This window comes from Harpia harpyja, chromosome 1 (assembly GCF_026419915.1).
Source record: "Harpia harpyja isolate bHarHar1 chromosome 1, bHarHar1 primary haplotype, whole genome shotgun sequence".
NCBI classification, from domain to species: Eukaryota; Metazoa; Chordata; class Aves; order Accipitriformes; family Accipitridae; genus Harpia; species Harpia harpyja.
In genome coordinates, this window is record NC_068940.1 from 66,053,814 (window position 1) to 66,067,172 (window position 13,359).

General features: G+C 43.3%; 1 protein-coding gene across 2 annotated transcripts in view; it reads right to left on the reverse strand.

The window, feature by feature from the left end:
* The window catches only part of RARB (retinoic acid receptor beta), a 335,127-nt gene extending 323,195 nt beyond the window's left edge, over positions 1-11,932 (reverse strand). Inside the window, exons 1-2 of one of the 2 annotated variants that reach the window (XM_052797965.1) lie at positions 11,858-11,932; positions 2,177-2,257 (exon numbers count right to left, since the gene is read on the reverse strand). The gene's annotated coding sequence lies outside the window, so the exon portion shown is untranslated. Of the gene's footprint in view, positions 1-2,162; positions 2,258-11,857 lie in introns of both variants that reach the window. The other variant, XM_052797957.1, reaches the window with a different exon arrangement.
* Between the last annotated feature and the right edge of the window lie 1,427 nt (positions 11,933-13,359).

Sequence of the window (13,359 nt, forward strand, 5' to 3'; positions counted from 1 at the left end):
TTGGGAAAGCTCATGATTCTGGCAAGGTGATAACTTTTTCCTAATGAACACAGGTTAGAGAAACTGATTTTTAAACTTCCATATCTTATCAGATCTCAACAGAATTTCATTGGTTTAGAAAAAGACATTGAAATTGTTTGAGAATTATCATCTTGCCAAATAGCAAGATCTGCTGCAAACAAAGGAGGTGTAAGATCATCTCAAAGAAAAAGCAATACAGAGCTTAAATACGTAAACATTTCTAAAGCCAAGTTCTAAGCACAGGTTACTTAGCCTATGGTTGACTGGACCTTAAATGCAGTTGTACTTAACTAAAAAGCTTCACTGTTTTGTTTAGCTTTTTTTTTAAACTGTGCTTTTTTTAGCCTGCTAAACTGTTACTGAAGATAAAAATGACAAAGAAACATAGACTGGATTTACTTACCTTCAGATTCTTAAGAATTTGTATCCAACGTACCATAATGCACAAACTGCTTCAAATAATTCAGCTAAGCACATTTGCAACACTTGATTGTAAAAGTCAGGCTGCCTACACATAAGGTATCTTTTCAATAAAATGTAACACTTATTTTAGATGTTTATTGACTTAAAACTATTCAACAAATATAAAGAAATACAAGAGGTGATGATTATATGTTCAGACCGCAAATTAATGTGATAAATTTGATCATGAATGTAATCGATACATTGAACAGATAAGTAGAGTTAGAGCTTCAAGTAAGCTTAATATGCAGCTACTTTAGGACTGAAATTCCACCCAGAGTTCTGAGAATAAATTACATAATTTTTTTCAGTGTAGCATGCCTACAAATTGGTGTCACAAAAATCATCAAATCTTCAGGAATTTAAGGCCAATTTGCAACTGAGTATAGGAAGACATGATAATCATCTTTTTACTTCCACAGTGGAAATAATGTACTACAGGTGTTTCAGAAAGACTTTGATTTTTTAAAACAAGCAGTCTCTTTCTTTCCATATGTTACCAAGTCTAACAGAGGCACATTTTTATTTAGGCTAAATCATGCCTTACGGGACACACTTATGAGGAAGAAAGGGGGACATGCAACTGGCATTTGAGACGTATTGCCAGCACAAAGCTGCCAAAAGCACACAGCAGGGAGCATGTTTTGGCTATCATGAGCAGAATAAGCATGCACTCCTTAACCACTGCCAGATGGCATTTGTTTCCAAATACAGAATGCTCACTAGGCAGTTTGGAGACTGGACATACTCCTAACCTTAAACTATGCTCCCATAAAAATGCGCTGCTGAGATACCTCATTAACCATGCCTGCCTCCTAGCTTACTGCCAAATGAGAAAGACTGAATGACACAGAAAAATCATACATTTCTCCCTATGCACAAAAAAGTACTTAAAGTATATCCTAACATACTCTGGTGCTTACAGCAAGAAAGATTTTTTAAGAGTGTTGGAAGAAGCTTCTGCCAACATCTCAAGAAGCAGAAGCACTGTCACTACTGCCTTATACACCAATAGAAAAAGTGAAATCCAGAGACACAGAGTACCAAGAAAACACAGCAATGAACAGCAAGAGTGACTGGCACTGTGATTATAAACTATACTATCATGTTTAATACAACCTCTAGCAAGCCTCACAACAGACGCTCCCTGCTTTATGTGCTGGGGCAGATTTGTGGGTAGAAGATTAACGTCTCCCTCCATCTGCTAATGACTATATAGGTCCCCTGGGCTTTGCACCAAGGGTACTTTGCCCTTAGGATGAAACAAGAAATGGGAATTTGTGTTCATTTCTACATGTGCCTACTATTTCCAGCAACACTCCCAATTGCTAAATGTGTATTATTTCAACTTTATCTACCAAAACCATATTTTATCGTGGTAGTTCAACTGTGATTCCAATTAGATTTTCAAAGAGATCAGTTAAAAGGAGAACAAACCAACAGGGGGGCACTTTTCACTTTTAAAGTGCTTACCTGACACAGCCTGCATTGGTATTTTCCCTGTAAGTACTCTATTCATTAACTTTTCACTACATTTTCAAAGTGACTCCACTCTTTTGGATTTCCCTATCACTGATAGGCTGCTGTCATGGCCCAAACTACCAGAGACTGCCATGAAAAGGAGAGGGAATTAAGTCCTCATTTCATTCAGGGGATTCTGTGAGTGGATTTTAACTTACCCCTGTAACTGTACCTTTGCTCCTGAGAACTGGAGGCAAGTCAGAGAGAGCTTGACACCAGAGTAGTCTTCACGGACATAAGTCAGTTTGACATCCTGGAAGAGTAAGGAGAAAGGGCAGTTACGAAGTGAAGCTTTGAAGGAGTAAGACAAACATACTCATGACCAGAACAATGATACTCAGGGCAAAATCAGGGAAGACCTTAATGCTGCCTCCAATATCCACAAATGACAAATCAAAACCAGAGCCCTGCTTCACTGAAGTCTCTGAATGAGAGCGTCTCAGGTTCGTGACATGCTTTCTTTCTTCCTCTTCCCACTGAACACCCCTATCAATTGCAACTCTGACCCTCTCCTCAGTTCCAGCTCAAGGAAGAAGTAGGTGTCTATGCCAAAATTCCCTGTGAGCACCCAAGGGAATTCCAGGGCTGGTCAACTGTGTTTGCAGTAACACTGAGCACACACAATTAACTTCTCCCAGTCAAGTCAACTTAACTTGGGAGAAAAAAAAAAAAAAAAAAAAGCTGAAATACCTCTGCAGCTGAACCATTGACACAAGAAAATTCTACTCCCTTTTTAAAAAAGGGAAATGTGATTTCAATAACATGGCCTCTACCAAGCCTTTTGATGCAGCTAGGCACTGTTTCTGTCAACCCACTCCTGCCCAACAAGAAAAGCAGGACAAGAGAGAAAGAAGTCAAGAGAGAAAACAAAAAAGAAAAAAAAAAAAGAAAAAAAGAAATTTCTCTGTACTGGCCTTTTTCATCTTCCACTGAGAATTGCCTGGTCTCAGACAGACTCTACCAGAGTGCAGGAACTGCAGCCACAAAAGACAATTCGTGTTTCTCTTCCCACATCAGCAGCACAAAACAGCGAGTGTTGAACTAACAAAGCGCCCCTGCCTGTCCAGCCCTTAGTACTCCTAATATTACTTTGAAAACACTTCTCTACTGGCTTCCCAAATCAGGAAATAGTCTAAATCAAAGATATACACTTAACACTGTCAAAATTGGTTGTAAAATCCAACCAAAAAACCCAGACCGATTTTGTATAAAACAGCAGATCTACCAGCAAAGCTATTTCTGTATCGCAATCTTGTTAGAACCAGCAGAGCTGCTCCCGTATTTCTGATCTGAATCTAGTGATATTTGGCCTTTTTCTCATGCTTCCTCAATAACAAATCATGCATTTCAGCTTTCATTTAAAAATTAAAGAAATCATCTTTCCCTTTTATATGTGTACAATGCTGGAAAACACACCCTGAGTATGATGTAAATACACAGAGCAGATAAAAGGGATTCAAAATTGCTAATATCTCCTGATTACTAAGTCACACTCAGGTCCTTTCGGAATCCTTAGAGTTGAAAAGCTTGAATCTCAATGCTAAAAAAAAATATATATATATATATATATATAGTTAAGAATATTAAAGACAAAAGCAGGACTGAAGGAAGGTAAGGGCTAAAGCAAAAAACCGCAGCTTCCCTTCCCTGTTGGGTGTACAAGATATCGTATCTCCTGCCCAATACCCTTTTGAGCAACAGCCTGTTCTCCTTAACATGCCTCCTCGATTCCCATCCTGTGGCCTGAACAGGTAGGCAGCCCCTGGAGAGAAAAGCCTCTGAAGTCTATGCATCCTACAGAGTGCCAACAGCAATCATTCAAGCTTTTATACAAGCCCATTGTACCTCTGCAGGAAGGCCAGGCTCACTGTGGCCCACAGAGAAAATACAGCAGCCTGGATTGGTAGTATCTACTTACACTGCTGCTGATTATATCTATATACATAGATATGTATATACTGTCTCCCCACAGTCTTTCTGAACAGCTGAACAAGAATCTTAACTTTTAAGACTGAATCACAGCTAGCATATTTAACTCAAGTACTGGTAAAAGGCATTTAATGTCATTTGCAAAAAACCAAACACACAATTGTTTTAGGGAGGAGCAGGGGGGTTACTGTGGATACGTTCCTCCCTCCTTCTCCCACAAGTAAGCATGTATGCACACAGACATACAGCATAAGAAGTAAACTTGTTCTCCACTACTGAATTTTCCAATTTGAACATATAGGCATCAATATATAAAGTTCACGTTATTTCAGCGAGATACTGCTTGAGCGAATACTGCTGGCAGAATTACAACTCACATAACATAGATTATTTGGTCATCACTAACTCGAGGAGAAACTGAAGTCTTAAGGCCAAATCTATGGGGATTCCTGGTGATGTCATTACGACCTCACACCAGATGCCCAAGACAAGCAGCGCTGATATTTTGTCTGCCTTAGCACAAAGTTAGTTCTGAGAAATATGAAACAACTCTTTGAGAAAAGCAGCCCATCTTATATCCAAGCTGTATATTACAAAACACAAATGGTCAAACATGATGCCACAACTAACAACAGTGAGCCACTCCGTCAACGAAGAGTGCTCTCATCACATCAGGACCAAAGGACATGTCAACAATCAACCTTAGAGAGCTTCATTATCACTCAAAAAAAAAAAAAGAAAAGAAAAAAGGCACTTTTTTATTACACAAAACTGTAACAGCCATTTCAAATTTAGTATGTGTTACATACCTTCCCAGACCTGTGCAGAACTCACCTACACAAACCACAGCCATGTCCAGCAAAGACTACCACCTGACATGCCTTACATTTATTTGCCAGAGCTATTCTCAACACGTGGCAGCAAGACTGTGACTAGTCACGGCAGCAGCATGGTGCAGAAGCACTTTGCCCCACAGACAGTTTAAACTTGTTCCTTTTGCACGTGCTCTTTACAAAATAATTTTTATTCTAAACTATGTTGGCCGTGAGCACTACACAAAGGGCTCCTCTGATGCCGCAAACAAATAGCTCTTCCCTTCTAAGAATGTAATTAAAAAGACTATTCAGCATAACTCTTAGGATACTTATTTTCTCTGTGGGAAATCTTCTTACAGAATCAGAATAATTTAGGCTGGAAAGGACCTCTAGAGGCCATGTCCTCCAATTCCCAGTCAAAGCAGTGCTGATTTCAAAGTAAGATCAAGCTGTTTAGAGTCTTGTCCAGTCAAGTTTTTACACCTCCAAGGACAAATCTCACAATCTCCACAGACCCCAGGTCAGAGCGTAACCATTCTCATTGTTAATTTTTTTCCTTATGCCCAGTCAGAATTTCCCCATTTCAATGTGTGACGACTGCACCTCATCCTTTCTCTATATGCCCCAGAGAAGAGCATCTCTCTCTGTTCCGTAACAGCCCATCAGGAAATGGGAGGCAGCAACTCACCTTCATTTTCTTATCTCCAGGCTGGGCAAATGCAGATCCCTTGGCATCTCCTTGTATGCCATGTGCTCCAGCCCCCAACCACCTGAGCAGCCCTCCTCCGGGCTCTCTCCAGTTTGTTCCTACCTTTCTTGCACTGGGGCCAAAGACTGGACACAGCAATATTCCAGAACAGCTTCATCAAGAGTAACAGTCACCCCCCTCAACCAGGTGGCCACACTCCTGCTCATACAGGTCAGCGTGCCATTAGTCTCCATTGCTGCAAGAGCACAGTGCTGACTCCGATTCAACATTGCTTTTTAATCACTATATACTTTTATTCCTACAATTCTCATACCCTAAGGATAAGGGGTTAGAAGAAAGCAAGTGATGTGGGTGGACACCGAATATCCCTTGGGCAATACTATAATATAAACGAGAAGCTAAAGTTGTAGCTAATATTCTTTGTGAAAAACTTACAAAGAAAAGAAGTGGGGCATGATCTTACAGTCACGGAGGTCAACCCAAATTTTGCATGAGAAATGGGGTATCGCCATCCTATCTTAAGCAGTAAACTTGCAAATCAGTACAGTAAACCTGAAAATTACTCCATTTCTTTTTCTGAAAAATTTTTAAAGGGAAATATTTTAGCTAAAATATTAACATCTACTGATGGCTGAAACAAGGTGGCTGCTCTGAGTTAAAACTCTTTAAACTATTTACAAAAATGCAGCAAAGCCTTTCACATATTTCACCTTGATCGCACAGCATTGCTTTACAGGTCCCCTGACATACAGAGCAGCATCAGCTACCTTACTTTCTGATCTCAGAGCAAGTTCTTCTGAGGATGACCTCAGAGGAGCAGCACAAAGGATTCAACAGGAGAATGCACTGCTTTCATGAGTGGCATCTCAGATCACCTAAACACAGATCACTCTAGAACAGCATTTTTTACAGTGACCAAACAAAGAAATATCTACATTTACAGAAAATTGAATGTGCTTTAGAATATATCTATACAACTTCCTGCAGCTGACCCCAGAAAAAATAAAAGACATATGATCTGTAACTTCCTTTGACTTTTCTTTGAACTCTAGATGGAAAGCTTTAAAGAGCAGGATTTTTTCTTATTAGTTACCTCTAAGATTTTTGCTAAATTAAATTTCCAAATAGTATCTACTGCTAAAATATTTGCATGTACCAATACCATGGGCTCTCTTAAAGAAAAAAAATTTCTAATCATTATTTTGAGATAGGGTGTACTGCATTACTTTGATGAAATGTGCCACTCACTTGACAGCATTAATTCCAAAGCATCTGCAGAGAATCTAGACATAGGTTAAACAGTTACAAGAGGAAGGAGATGTGAGAAAAGGAAGATGCATTACCTGTACTGAGCTAGACAGCAATCTTCCTGGCCTGGCAGTGCAAAGCATGCCCTTGCAGGGGGTGAATCAGGTTTCATTCAGAGACCCAAGGCAGGCAGCTTTCTATAGAACTTCATAGGATGCTTCCCATATGCAAGAATGGGTTTAATAAAGATTCAATTTATCATTTATTTAAAGCTTGTCTTCTATTACTTTGCTACATATTGCTGCCGCAGGGAGCAGCTTTTTCATATCTGCCTAGATAAGAGCTAAAACCTCCAGAATCATGACTGCCAAATACTCCAACAACAATCAGCAGCCCTAGACCTTAAGATTATGCTGTGCAAGTTCAAAACCTGCCCCCTTAGCAGCTGCAAAGTTTCACCCAAGAGCATAAAATATGTTTTAACATATAGACATAGAAATATTTATACACATGCACACATGTGTATATTCATTTGTGTATACTGTAAGCAGAATTCTGCATATTACAGACATATCCAAAGTAAATAAGCCTTCAGCAATTTAATAAGAGTAACAGACATAGATGTGTCTAATATTCTGCATCCATGAAAGAAAAGCCATGGCAAACATACCAGAGCTGTTGCCTGGTGGTAGTGTTAATGGCACCTCTGCGGTGAACCTGTGGCAACTCTGGAAATGCACGTGCTCCCAGCACCACACTGCTGTCTATCAACTCCCCATGCCAGCCTACTAAATGGGAGGCAAGCTGCAGCACTGCACAAGTAGTAAAAGAGAAACTAGAGCCTCTCCCAAGAGAGGCCCCTCTGCCTGTACCCAGCATGAACGCACACATCGGCACAGGATTCAACTCGGGTCTGAAGTTCTACACGTAACCTGGAAAGGTTTTGCCATCACTTGTCTAATAAGGACAAAACCCACTCTATGTGCAAAGCTTTTTAACGCCTCCAAGACTGGCACGTTTACTTCTCCAGGTTTGTTTTTTTTTTCCCCTTCATTCTATCCTCTCCATTTAGCTTACATAGAGACCACCTCCAGAGTGCCATGCTAATTAGCAACAGCTTGCCCTCTATATTAAAAACAAAAATAGCCAAAAAAAAAAAAATCTAGTGAAAAGGGAAACTGAATGACCTTATATGCATTTCATCGTTTCACTAATATTGGCATATTTTAATTATATCTAAGTAATTTTAATTCTGATCTGATCAGCAGATTTGCCATAACTGCTGAAAAATAAAGTCATAAGTTAGACATGTGATATGGTGGGGTCTATTGCCCTACAGACTTGCTATGAAGTGCTACAAAAATAAATATATATGGCTGTAATCAAAGCTGACAATAATAAGCTCGCTGCATCAGAATATAAGAAAGAGCTGAACAGTAGAGAAAAGTTATGCTGGTGTAGAAAATAAATCCAAAAACCTCCAAAGTATTACTTCAACAAACTAAATAAATATTTAATAAAATGAAGTTCTTTTTGCTTTCACTAACATGAGCAGCTCCTAAAAAAAGAGTATTCCTTATAGGTAAATGTCTATTCTACAAATTCTCTACACTTTCCTGGATTTCATTTGGCTTTTTCCCAGTGGACCTGATTCTGGTTTTTTATGTCTGTACTTCCTACATGTTCAGCATTTTCCAATCTATCTACCTTGAATATGAACTAAACTATAGATTACAGAGAATAAAAAGTTAAATGACTCTTCAACTCTTAGACTTCCCAGTATTGTAGCAAATGGAATACCGCACATTGCTTTGAAGGAGGGAAAAACGATTAAACTGACATTTCATCAGTATCTTGGGACTCAAAGATTGTCTCCTATAATATTGAATATTTAATTAGAACACAACCTACAAAGAAACAAAATTTGACATTATTTTTCCCCAATATCTTGCCTAAGCTTTAACAACAGTTTGCACTTACAATATGCATTGTAATAGACTCCATTATTATAATTAAGATCAGCTAAGCTATATTAGGGAATTTCAATAGCTACTGTCTCCTCCTAACATATAAACAAGGAGAGAGCCAATAATATTCAAAGACAACAGATTTAATGCAGATAACTTACAGAGTTCAATGCTACATGATATTACTGAAACAGGTTATTAAACAGGCAAGAACATATTAAACCCTCATGCGTAAAGTAACTGTTAGCTGAGAAGGGTTAGGAGAAACTTCCACCATGACAAAAAGCACACGGTAACTGCTCGCAACAGTTGGACGACACTGGCTAGACTTCGTATTGCATCCCACTGAGGCGTGGCAGCTTTTTAAATTGTCGCTGATAACACATACTAGGAGGATCACACCCTGGGGTACAAAGTAGTGGGAAATTAGATCTTTGTCTTGAAAATACCGGTGTTTCACACAAGAAATACAAGTATTAGCACAGATCTGGTTGAATCTGCTTGCAACTCTGATTTTACACATGTGTAAATCCACAGAAGTCAACAGGGACTTTGTGTATACTACATACCTCTCCCACCATATCCATATAGACAGAAGTGTGAAAATGCATGGTCCCTTTCAGGCACATCTGGCTCAAACTCCTACTGTACACACCTGTGGGCACCTCATAACTGGGAATTTGCTAGAATAATTCATTTCATTCTACAGAAATGTGGATATATGAGAATATTGAGCCATCTACACTTTGCCCACAGTAGAGACTCATTACCCCTGAAATGAGCTAGTATCAATTAATGACTTTTGCTACACATACAGACAAAACTACTTCAGCAGAACACCAGAAAAGCATCGTGGTGAAGCAGTCCCTGGTGGTGTCAATCCTACCTGGAGAGAACCTGATTTTCAAGTGTAACAGAGATGCTTTACCATACTGCTATTGGGGTGAATTAGCCTGAAAATGCAAGTGGACTGCAAGACCCCTCAGCTCTGCAAGAAGGTGCAGAAGAGAATCAGACAAGATACAAGGTACCCCAAAGTGCAACCATCTGCTTTGGAGCCAGCCTTTGCACTCTTCACAAGCACCCTTAGTCACAGAATAATGACAAGCCAGGTTGAGGCAGATCCTATACTGGTAACCACTCTCATTTACTCACTCTGTGACACTACTATACAAGGACAAATCCTGCAACCCTTCATCTAGCAAAATGTATTTCACTGGGAGCTTACCCACATAAAAAGCAGAGGATCAACCTTCTCTGATCATTAAGTCAGATGCAGACAGATGCTGACACATCAAGCTCTTACCCACGGCTTGGTTCATACAGGAAAGATTTAATTAATATTTTAAATCAAAACCACTTTTCTTGGTTAAAAACAAAACAAAACATACACCAACTCTAAATGCTCTTATTTTATGAGCAATGTTTTTTCAGTTTAGCTTCCAACTCTTCCCAAATAACATAACCAGAACTGCAAACAAGTGATGCCCACATAGCAACTTCTACCACAGTGACACAATTGGTCTAAATTTACATTGATACCACTTTACCTTAAATCAGCTTCTCTTACATGCACAGACTCTTGCACTAGGCATTCAATTCCTTCAGTTAACCATAACGTCATATATAATTAACCTATGCTTGCTAAACTTCCTCATGAGAACTCTTCCAAGAGTAAGAGCCGAAGAGCAGTCTCAGTGCATTTTTTATCTTTGGGCTGTTGCTGTACAGTCCTGGTGGTGGGCATTCTTTGGATCCAGCACAGACCTTGGACAATAATATTTTGTGTTGCTCCATTAAGTATTTTGTTTTCAGAATCCATGCTATTATTTCCTGTGTCTCTTCAAAGTGTGAAGTTAGACTGCGTTTATTGCCAATGATTTAGCCCTTCGTATTTTGTTACGCGTAGCTTGCTAAAACGCTACTGAGCACGTCTCAGCCAAAAGCAAAATATCAACACTATGAAAACGAGCAAAAATTCTGCCACAGACTCAAATGACCAAACTGTCACTCTAAATGCAAACAACAACATACCACTCGAAAATACCAGAACTGCATAAACAGCATTTGTATTACCTCCTCGTATCAGAGCCTGCAATACACACACACACACACACTGCTGAGTCTTCACGTTGTATTTGTTAAGCATGTATCATTTACTCGCAGGCAGCAGAAGGGATCCTGTAGACCCTCCTCACACAGCCAGCCTCCCTCACCCAGAAGTAATCCCCGCTCCAGCCACGGAGCTCGCTGCCACCAAGTCCGAACAATATCTTTCGGCGAGGCAAGAAGGTGGGGTAGGTGTGGAACTGAATTTCCCTTCCAAAAGGAGAAGAGCCGCCCCTGCACGCCTTCCCGGCCACTTACCGAGTTACTGAAGTAAATAACTATCCAACGCGCACGAAGACGAAGTAGCCGGCTAAAAGAACCCAATGCCCATCGTGGCTCTCTCTGCACAGGAATTCCATTCAGCCAAGCCCACCGTCGGCGGGATACCGCTTTCCTACTCTGAATCACTTTTTACAGCAAGCGCTGCCAAGACCCGTTAGCTTCTTTTAAGCAAACCTGTAAACACCAAGTATTTTTTTTTCCGCCAAAATAACTACTCGCTTATGCAAACGACGGCGAAGAGGACAGCAAGAGACGGCTCCCCAGCAGCAGAGGGGGGTGTTTCGCCCCGGCTCTCGGCTGTCAGGGTCCCGAGCGCAGTTTAGCGCTTCCTACGCACGACTTTACATGACCAAATCGCTCCCTGGCGACGTCTCGGGTGCGCTTTTGTCTGCAAGGGGGAAGGCATAAAGCACCCAGGCACTAACGCGAAATCACAGCCGCTAACGGGCTCGACACGAAACCAATTACCGCGCCGCCGAGCGCCGCCGGCCCGAGTCCCGCGGAGCCGCGGGAGGACGCGCCCCGCCGCCGCGCCCGGGCGCCCCGCGCTGACAGCGCGGCCGCGCCGCTCCGCGCCCGCCCAAGGGAGTTGGGCCGGGGCAGCGCGGCCCCCGCGTGGGCACGGACACGGACACGCGCGGAAGGCGCCGCGGGGGGAGGCGCCGCGCCAGCCGCGGCTGCGAGGGGACAGCCGGCAGCGCGCTCCGCTCCCCTCCCCACCTCTGCCCCGCCGGACGCGACGCGACGCGGCAGGAGGGGAGCCCTCCCCAGAGCTGCCGCCGGCTCCGCTTTACCTCCAGAGCCTCCCGCTCCCGCCGCCGCCGCCCCGCCAGTGCAGCCGGCAGCGGCGGCGGCAGCCCCGGACCCCCCGCCCCGCCCCGCCCCGCCCCCTGGCGGGGCCGCCGGGGGCTCGCGCGCCCCCTTGCCGCGCGCCGGGGGGTGGGGGGGGCGCGGGGCTCTTCCCGCCCGCGCGGGGTGGGGGGAGCGGGGAGAAGCGCCCCCTCCGCCATTTTTCCCCCTCTGAAGGCCGGCGGGGGCAGGTGCGGGGCGGGGAGGGGGGGCACGGCCGCCCCCCGGGCGCTGTCAGCCGCCTCGCAAGTCGGGTAGGAAGACGGTCCCGCCGAGTCTGAGTCCCCGCTCCCCGTCGCCCGTTCTGCCTAGCGCCCGGGGGCAGGGGCGCGGGGCGGGCTTCGCCCCCTCACCCCGCAAACCGGAGCCGCCGCCGCCGCAGTAGTACTCTTTACTTCAGCCGCTCTGCCGGCAGCCTCTGGATGAAGTTTCTCTCTCGGCAAACTCCCAGCCCGGCGCCCGCCCGGAGCCCCTCGGGGCCGGTGTGCCTCCGCTTGCCTTGATGCCGGGGCTGGAGCGGCTCTGGCATGCCTTCCGCAGGCGTTCGGGCCTGACGGGCAGCTCGGGAGCACGCAGTGCGAAATGTTAGATTTCCTGCTAGGGGAGAAATTCTGAAAGAGGGGGGAAAGGTGTGATGATGCCGAGGTCGGGACGGGCGATCGGTTGCAAGCTTTCCATCGCGGCAGCTCGGTGGCCGGTGGGGCCTTCAGCCTCCTCTCGGCTGCCGTTCATCTGGGCTTAGTGACTGCAGAGCCTTTCCGAGAGAAACACGGGCAAAAACACACTCTGTTCAGGTTTTTGACAGCTGTAATGAGCTCAAGGAAGAATTCTGTAAACATTATTAAGTGTAATAAACGCATGTCAGCATTAGGCAGTCTTGTGTAGAAATGTTGGTAAAAGCCATGGCGAACATTTTATTCGTAATGTCTTTTTAACTTTATGTAGCTGGTGTAATAGGCCCTGTGCTTTGCTGTTGCCTGGACGGAAAATCATTACCCAGTAATAGATGAGCCGGTTCAGAAGGAGAGCCACTGGGATACTGCACACTTTCATTCATAGATGCTACATATTAGAGGAAGTAGCAGGAGGCCTGCCAACTTTCGCAATTTAATTATTAAGCTGTCAGTTCCTGACTCCTTGTTTCAACTTCCTGAGGCAACATCTGGCTGTAATAACAAAAATAAATAAATAAAATAAAATTTGATCATTCACTCAGCAGCATTCTATTTGCAGTGTCCTTTTTACTGCAACTTTTATGAAAAACTCAATATGGGGGATCTGGACCCAGCATCTCTCTGAACTACCCGGAAGTAAGGACGAGAATAGTTTCGGCTGTGATCCTTAAGGCAAAGCTGTGCAGAGGGCTATATCATACTTGAGCCTTTTTTCAACAAGTCCAGTGGTGTGCATTTTAATCTTCCCAATCCTTCTTTTATTCAGAACATCA